The 8,314-nt window shown below is 44.2% G+C and overlaps 1 long non-coding RNA gene across 1 annotated transcript; it reads left to right on the forward strand.

Moving 5' to 3' along the window:
• Window positions 1-824: 824 nt before the first annotated feature.
• On the forward strand, window positions 825-4,540 carry LOC147970973 (uncharacterized). The gene is made up of 3 exons (XR_015604429.1): window positions 825-1,205; window positions 2,567-2,641; window positions 4,248-4,540. It is a non-coding gene; the product is annotated as an uncharacterized LOC147970973 (long non-coding RNA).
• The last annotated feature ends 3,774 nt before the right edge of the window (window positions 4,541-8,314 follow it).

Genomic DNA, 8,314 nt, shown 5'->3' on the forward strand with positions numbered 1-8,314 from the left:
CAAAATATTATTAGAAATAACAGCAAGCAAATCCTAACAAAATAAAATGACGCTCCAAGTAAAACTCATATCATGTAACGAATGAAAACATAGCTCCAAGTGAGGTTACCGATAATGTTGGAGACGAAAGAGGGGATGCCTTCCGGGGCATCCCCAAGCTTAGTTGCTTGGATCTTCCTTGAATATTAACTTCGGGTGCCTTGGAAATCCCCAAGCTTAGGGTCTTGTCACTCCTTATTCTCCTCATATCAATGTCTCACTTGTAACACCTCGAGAATCATGCTACATCGATCTCCCCTTTAATGATGCCATGTCCTCATGCTTTTCAAACTAAATTGCCACTTGATGAAAATCAAAATCAAATTCCATTTGAAATACAAGTCAAATATTTGCTTCTTCTATCATGCAAACAACAATGTTCATGATGTTGCAACTAACCTCCAAGTATTTGTCATGGTGAAAACAACCTCATTTGGATTTCCAAACCCCCCCTGGGATTTAATGTAGTATTCCAACAACATCTTAATGAACCATTTAAATTCAAACACGATTCTAAACTTTTCAAAATAAACTCAAACTTTTTGTAGCAGTACTAAATAATGCCTAGTTTTTGTTTTTTGCAAGTTGCATATTTTACAAAAGTTGTTTGGTGGTCAAACAATTTGCAAACAGAGACAAAAAGGCAAAACAGAAAAAAGGGAAATAGAAAAACCAACCCACTCTTTTGCACCTGGCCCAGCTTGCACTGTACCAGGCCCGGCCGACCGCCCCGGCCTTTCCCTCACCTTTCGACAGAGGCAAAGGCCATGGCGCTGGCCGGGCACGCGCAGCCGTCCACGCGTGGATCTCGCCCGTGTCGACCATCCGTCGGTGTCCTGAGACGGATAAGAGCATCCCCGCGCCCCTCGATCGAACCCTAGCGCCATTCCCCTCGCCCCCTTTCCTCGTTCTCGATCTGGAGCTTCAACCAAGTTGTGGTCGTCACGGCCGTCATCGTAGCCACGGACAACGAGCTCCCCGCCACCTGAGAGCACATCTAGGAGGTCACCCTCGTCTTCCTCGTCCTCGTGGTGCAAGTACAAGCCCCGGGCTGCCTCGAAGCCTCGCCATCGACCCCCTTCTCCGTTACAGCCGTCGGACACCGCCCGTCGATCTGCCACATCCAGGACATCCCCGACCTCCTCGAGTTCACCTTCAGCACCGATGTGAGCCCCTCGCTCCATCCCCCCCTTTTTCCATTCAAATCCGGCACCGTAGGCCGTCATCACCACCGCGTTTTGGCCTCGCGCCCATCACGTCACCCCTCCTGTACGTCGTTGTGTTGCTGCTACTGATTGGCTGGTGCGCGCCTGCTCTACTCCTGCATCTGCCTTGGCCACGCCGGCCGCCCACTCCCCGCGCGTGCCGCGGACCGCCCACCCGCGGGTGGCCGTCCCTCCCGTGCCTACCCTCGCTTGCTGCTGCTACTCAAAGTACTGCAGCTGCGCCTGCCCGGACTTGCGGTCGTCGCTCGCCTACTGTCACCATAGCCGTCTGCGTTCGCCCGTGCGCAAGCACCGCCTCCGCCCTGCCGCGTACCTCGTTGCCTTGCCCGCCTACAGCTGCGCGCGCCCCGCTTGCTAGTTGCCGCGCCCTGGCCGCATCCGCCATCGCGCGCCCACGCCCTGGTTGCCGCTGCGCCCGCATGCCCCGCGGTGGCCGTGCCTTGCGCGTGCGCTCGCGCCGGCGTGCCTACCTACTGTCTGCTGCTACTGCTTGCTACTCATCTGTTGTTGTCGATGCTAACTGATGCTTACTGTAGCTGCTAGATAGCTTTTCTAATATTACGATGAGTAACCCCCTAGACTGCCCTTAAACAATGACTGAACAACTTCTAACAGGAGCAAGAATATTATGGGCATGTAGTACACTTGACAAGGTTCAAAACATCCCATTGGACCAAATTCAAAAGATGTAAGAATTAAATCCTATGAAAATCACAAAATCCTATGTTCGTATATTTTAATAGTTTCTAAAATTAACTTCAAGTGGCACTTTTCAAATGCAGTTTTGATCAAGCAACTGAACTCTAACATGGATGTCAATGATACTATCATGTAGATCACAAAAAGATAATACTAATTGGTAAACGGCACTAAGCCATAGGACGTACAGAACAGTTATAGCCTCCGGAAAACAGCTAAGTGATGTTTAAAACTGTCGAATTCTCAGACTTAGCAAAATTTCAGGGATTTCCAAAATATTGCTAAAACTTTAATAAATCATAGAAATTAATCCTTAACTTGGATGAAAAAGTTTTATACATGGAAGTTGCTCAGAACGATGAGACGAATCCGAATACATAGTCCGTTCGTCTGTCACGCGTCTCTAGCATAGCAAAATTGCAACCACCCCCTCCGGTTCGTTTGTCCGAAAATGCCAAACTTCGGGAAAGCATTCCCGAATGTTATCCCCCTTCGCCGGCAGCGTGTCGCACCGCGTTAGAACACGTCTAGCTCTGCTTGTTGTCCTGTTATGCTCTTGCTTGCTATGTATCTACTGTTTCTCCCCCTCTTCTCTTTGGTAGACCCCGTGATGGATGCCGATGCCGCTGTGATTGACTACGTCACCAACGACCCCGCCTTCTCGTCTGTGCAACCAGGCAAGCCCCCCTTTGATCATCCCTATATCGCCCATTCCATTCTCTCATGCTTGCATTAGATTTTGCTACTGTTATTGTTTGCTCCTATTCTGATGCATAGCCTGCTTTTGTAACCTTCTCATTGTACCTTACCTGCTTATCCTAAACTGCTTAGTATAGGTTGGTTAGTGATCCATCAGTGACCCCCACCTTGTCCCAGTTGCCCCGCTTTATGCTCGATGACTTAGTATAGATTGGTTAGTGACCCATCAGTGATCCATCAACGTGATCGACGTCCAGGCCCCGACACCGCACATCACCCCCTAGTTGTACGACTCTGCAGAGTTACTATCGAGTGCCGAGGGTGACACCTCATACATCACTCCTAATGAGATCTTTGTAGTGTAGCTATTCGGTCGTGGTCATCGAGGGTGATTTCCTCCTTAACCATTTTCAATACGACTCTGTTGTGCAACCCCTCAAGTGTGAACCTCGAGGGTGGTTCCTCTTACGTTCACCTTGATGATTACATCGAGTGGAATCCACCGAGGGTGGTTCCTCAAGGTTCCCCTTGGTGTTAGTTACTATGACTTTACACTGAACCATGTTACTAAAGACCGGTCGGCCCTGAGGGGTACCCGCACGAGCTTAATTGCGAGTGATGTGGAGTTGGGTTGACCTGGAAGGTGCCCGCGAGATACTTACGAGGCATGGCCGGGCATTCTTAGCCCTTGCCGCAAGTCCTCGAGACGAGGCGATGGGGTCACATCGATCGTGAGTCTCTGCTCGTTACCGTGTGCTCCTAATCCACTACATTTTGGATATTTGATCCGAGGGGCATCTGGCCTGATAGCGCTAACCATCACGTGGGCATAGTATGGGTGTTCTGTCTTGTATGCATCAGCCAAAGCTACTGAGCGACGCATGCCGGGTTGGATTGGTAAGCACCTGCCTTTTTGAAGGAGGTAGCTAGGTCTGCTCACCGGCCGCCTACGCAACGTGTAGGAGTTCCCGAGGCGATGGCCCAAGACCCCTGGGGGCATAGGTTTAGTCCGGCGTGCTTGACCTTTGTATTAAACCTAGGTCGGGTTGCAGCGTATTGTTTGGCCAAGGCCGGGCATGACCTAGGAAAGTGTGTCTGGCCGGAGTTAATCGAGCATGATGGGTAGGTTGGTGCACCCTAGCAGGGAAGAAAACATCTATCGATAGCCTGTCCTATAGTAACGGACACTCAGACTTGTATCCCGATCGATACAACTAGAACTGGATACTTGAGATGAGAAATGGATAGGAGAAATGGACAGTATGGCTCTGGGATTGCTTTCTCACAGGGAGTCGAGAAAGGATCTCTGGCCGAGGTTGATAACACTACTACTACTTTACTTTATGCTACTCTTATCTCTTGTGATGCTGCACGATGCTTGGAGCTTCTTGAAGATGCTAGTCTTTGATAGGCTAGGCTTTCCCGTTCTCTTCTGGCATTCTGCAGTTCAGTCCACATATACTACCCATTTCATTGACACCGATGCATATGTAGTGTAGATCCTTGCTTGCGAGTACTTTGGATGAGTACTCACGGTTTCTTTGCTCCCTCTTTCCCCCTTTTCCATTCTTCTCGAGGAGCCAGATGTCACCATCGACGAGTACTACTACACCGAGGGTGCCTACTACTACGTGGAGACCGCCGACGACCAGGAGTAGTTAGGAGGCTCCCAGGCAGGTGGCCTTGCCTTTTCGATTGATGTTGCTTTTGTGCTAGCCTTCTTAAGGAAAACTTGTTTAACTCATGTCTGTACTCAGATAATGTTGCTTCCGCTGACACGTTTGTATTCGAGCTTATGTATTCGAGCCCTCGAGGCCCCTGGCTTGTAATATAAAGCTTGTATTATTTTGATTTGTGTCTAGAGTTGTGTTGTGATATCTTCCCGTGAGTCCCTGATCTTGATCGTACACATTTGCATGTATGATTAGTGTACGATTGAATCGGGAGCGTCACATCATCCAAAACTTGAAAACTTCAATCACGCAAAACTTAATGAAACTTTGTGAGATAGGTTAGTATGATAAAGAGCAAACCATTTCACTTTTGTACTATCAAAGACAAGATCTATAATTGTTCTCACACAATGCCTACTGTACCATATCATTTCTACAATTTATATTGAGCAATATAAGCCATAGAAACTAGAAACAAGCAAACTATAAATTGAAAACAGAATCTGTCAAAAACAAAACAGTCTGTAATAATTTGTACTCCAACCATACTTCTACTACTCCAAAAATTCTGAAAAATTAGGACAGCCTGGGAAATTTGTCTATTAATCTTCTGCAAGAAGAATCAGTATTTTATCGCACATCTGTTAAAAATGAGAATTATTTTCATGAGCACAAAAGTTTCTATTTTTCAGCAAGATCAAATCAACTATCACCATAGACCATCCCAAAGGCTTTACCTGGCAATTTATTGAAACAAAAGCAATAAAACATGATTACTATAGTATCATAATCATGTGAACACACAAAAACAGTAGGGGTAAATGTTGGGTTGTCTCCTAACAAGCGCTTTTATTTATTGCCTTTTAGCTAGCCATGATGATTTCAATGATGCTCGCAAAAAAGATAAGAATTGAAACATAACAAGAGCATCATGAAACATGTGGCAAGCACATTTGCTTCTAACCCACTTCCTATGCATAAGGATTTTGTGATAAAACAATTTATGGGAACAAGAATCAACTAGCATAGGAAGGCAAAATAAGCACAACTTCAAGATTCTCAACACATAGAGAGGAAATTTGATATTATTGCAATTCCTACAAGCATAAGTTCCTCCCTCATGATAATTTTCAGTAGCATTATGAAAAAATTCAACAATATAACCATCACATAAAGCATTCTTTTCATGACACAAAAGCATAGAAAATTTGTTACTCTCCACATAAGTAAATTTGTTCTCATGAATAATAGTGGGAGCAAACTCAACAAAATAACTATCATGTGATTGAAAATTAAAATCATGATGAAACATTTAATGGTTATAATTATTCTTTATAGCATACATGTCATCACCATAATCATCATAGATAGCAAATTTGTTTTCATAATCAATTGAAACCTCTTCCAAAATGGTGGATTCATCACTAAATAAAGTCATGACCTCTCCAAATCCACTTTCATCATTGCGAAAAGATTCAACACCCCCAAAATAGTGGGATCATTACCTAGAGTTGACTCTCTTCCAAACCCACATTCATCATTGTAATCGTCATAAATAGGGGGCATGCTACCATTATAACAAATTTGCACATCAAAACTTTGGGGAATAAAAATATCATTTTCATCAAACATAGCATCCCCAAGCTTATGGCTTTGCATATCACTAGCATCATGGATATTCAAAGAATTCATACTAGCAACATTGTAATCATGCTTATCATTCATGGATTCTATGCCAAACATTTTATAGCATTCTTCTTCTATCAAATATGCACAATTTTCCTTTCCATCATTTTCATGAAAGACATTATAAAGATGAACAATATGATGCAACCTCAATTCCATTTTTAGTTTTCTTTTATAAACCAAACTAGTGATAAGACAAGAAACTAAAAGATTCAATTGCAAGATCTAAATATATACCTTCAAGCACTCACCTCCCCGGCAACGGCGCCAGAAAAGAGCTTCGTTGACGGGATGCGAGTGTTGCTTACCTAACCTCCCCGGCAACGGCGCCAGAAAAGAGCCACATGTGTAAATAGGACTTCAACATGTGATCTGATCACATATATATAATGTATCTGATACTTTGGATCAGACCAGTGTTTAATGAGGCCTCTCCAGTCTTCATCTGATATATTTTTCAGTGGAGATGTTTGGGCAAGTTCACTATTAGCCTTGCCTTCAAAGTGAGTTTTCCTCAAGTTATACCGATACTGTCGCAGAGCAGACTTGAAAACATGGGTGCAAGCTTGTTTGGTTGCATCATCTTGGCTATCCAACTTGAAACTCATGTGTTGAAAATTATGGGAGTCTCATTATCAGCAACCTAAAAGTATGGGACAGAGCAAGACGATATTACTAGTTTCCATACATAACCATACTTATAGATAAATGGTCGAGGAAGGTGTTGAACTGGGTTTCGTCATTGTCATTCCTGTACTGAATCCATGTTGGGAGGATACGTACATGACACCTAACGGCAACCGCTGCCTCTGATACTAACTTGGCCAACTCTGTAGCATCACGTGGCCTTTTTAAACCTGCCTCAAAATAGATCTCCATTCTTCCTCCTCTAGATTTTGTTAACCTATCAAGCATTATCCCTGATGTTTGTTTCCTCTTGTGCCTAGGGGCTAGTCCAACAACAAACATAGGAAGTGTTAGTGTACATCAAACTGTGAGAGTACATATAAAGAAACATGCAACTGTAACTTGACTCCAGCAACTACCTTCTTGCTGTTGAAGCTCACAAAGTGCATCTGATCTTGCCAACTCGTCTTGTGTCAAGAGTGCTTCGGGAGTAGTGTCTGGTGGCAAGGGAGCTTGGGAACGTGCTGCTAGCTGAGTTGACCAACGAGTAACTCGTGCAGCTGGTGGTACTGTGGAAGGTGTTGCAACAACTAGGGCTATCTCTACTTGTTTGGTGGCCGCTATTGGTTTTTGTTTGGCTTGTTCTACAACTCGTGTAGCACGAGATACCATGTTTGTACAATTTTCCGCTGGACTTTGACCTTCTGTTGCACCATCAGTACCAGCAGAATCTGCATTATTCTTCCGCTTCCCTTTCCCTATCATTATGTGTTCCTTCCTCTTTCTCTGTTCCATGTTAAGTCAAACCAACAAGAAAAACGAATAACAATTAAGTTCTCCAGAACAAACTGATGCGTGATACAGACGAACTGAACTTTGATGTTAGACAACCACATGATAGGAGGATGTAATATGTACGAAAAACAGGACGACATGAGATAACCATAATTATGATGTGTAAACTAAGTAGAAGACATTTCACTAAATTAGAAGCAATGCAATGGAAGGTAGACACCATATGAAAGATGCTACAAATATCGCTCTGCCAAGTTAACAGTGTCTCATTATAAATGGCGTTTGAACAAATGTGAAGCAGTACAAGAAATAAATCATATGCAAGATGCAAACAACATCACACTACCAAGTTAAAGGTCTCTCGTCATTAGTGCCATTGCATATTCACAGCATTGCATATTCACAACTTATGATTGTAAACTAAGGAGAAGGCATTTCAACAAATTAGAAGCACTGAAAGCTAGACACCATATGAAAGATGCAACGAATATCACTCTAACAAGTTAAAACTATCTCATCATAAGTGCCATTTCAACAAACTAGAAGTAGTAGAAGCTAGAAAAGAATGCGAGATGTAAACTATATCACTCTCCCAAGTCAAACGTGTCTTATGATAAGTAATTGTTGTAGGTTACACAACAGTAGTACTTTGATGTAAGAACATGGTGTATTAGACAGATATTGTATGTTCTAGAAACAGGAACACATGTAGTACTTTAATCCAACGACCGTGCTGCTTCTTCAGTATCTGATCTTCTTGCTCCAGCCGCCCAAACCAGCGCCGGTGGGACTGCCTGCTCCCGCCTCCCGTGGCCGCTATGCTGCCGCACAGGCCACACCGCCCCACCCTACTCCATTGCTGGCCAGGCC

Source organism: Triticum urartu, chromosome 5A, assembly GCF_056163025.1.
Source record: "Triticum urartu cultivar PI428250 chromosome 5A, HENAU_Tu73, whole genome shotgun sequence".
Lineage (NCBI taxonomy): Eukaryota > Viridiplantae > Streptophyta > Magnoliopsida > Poales > Poaceae > Triticum > Triticum urartu.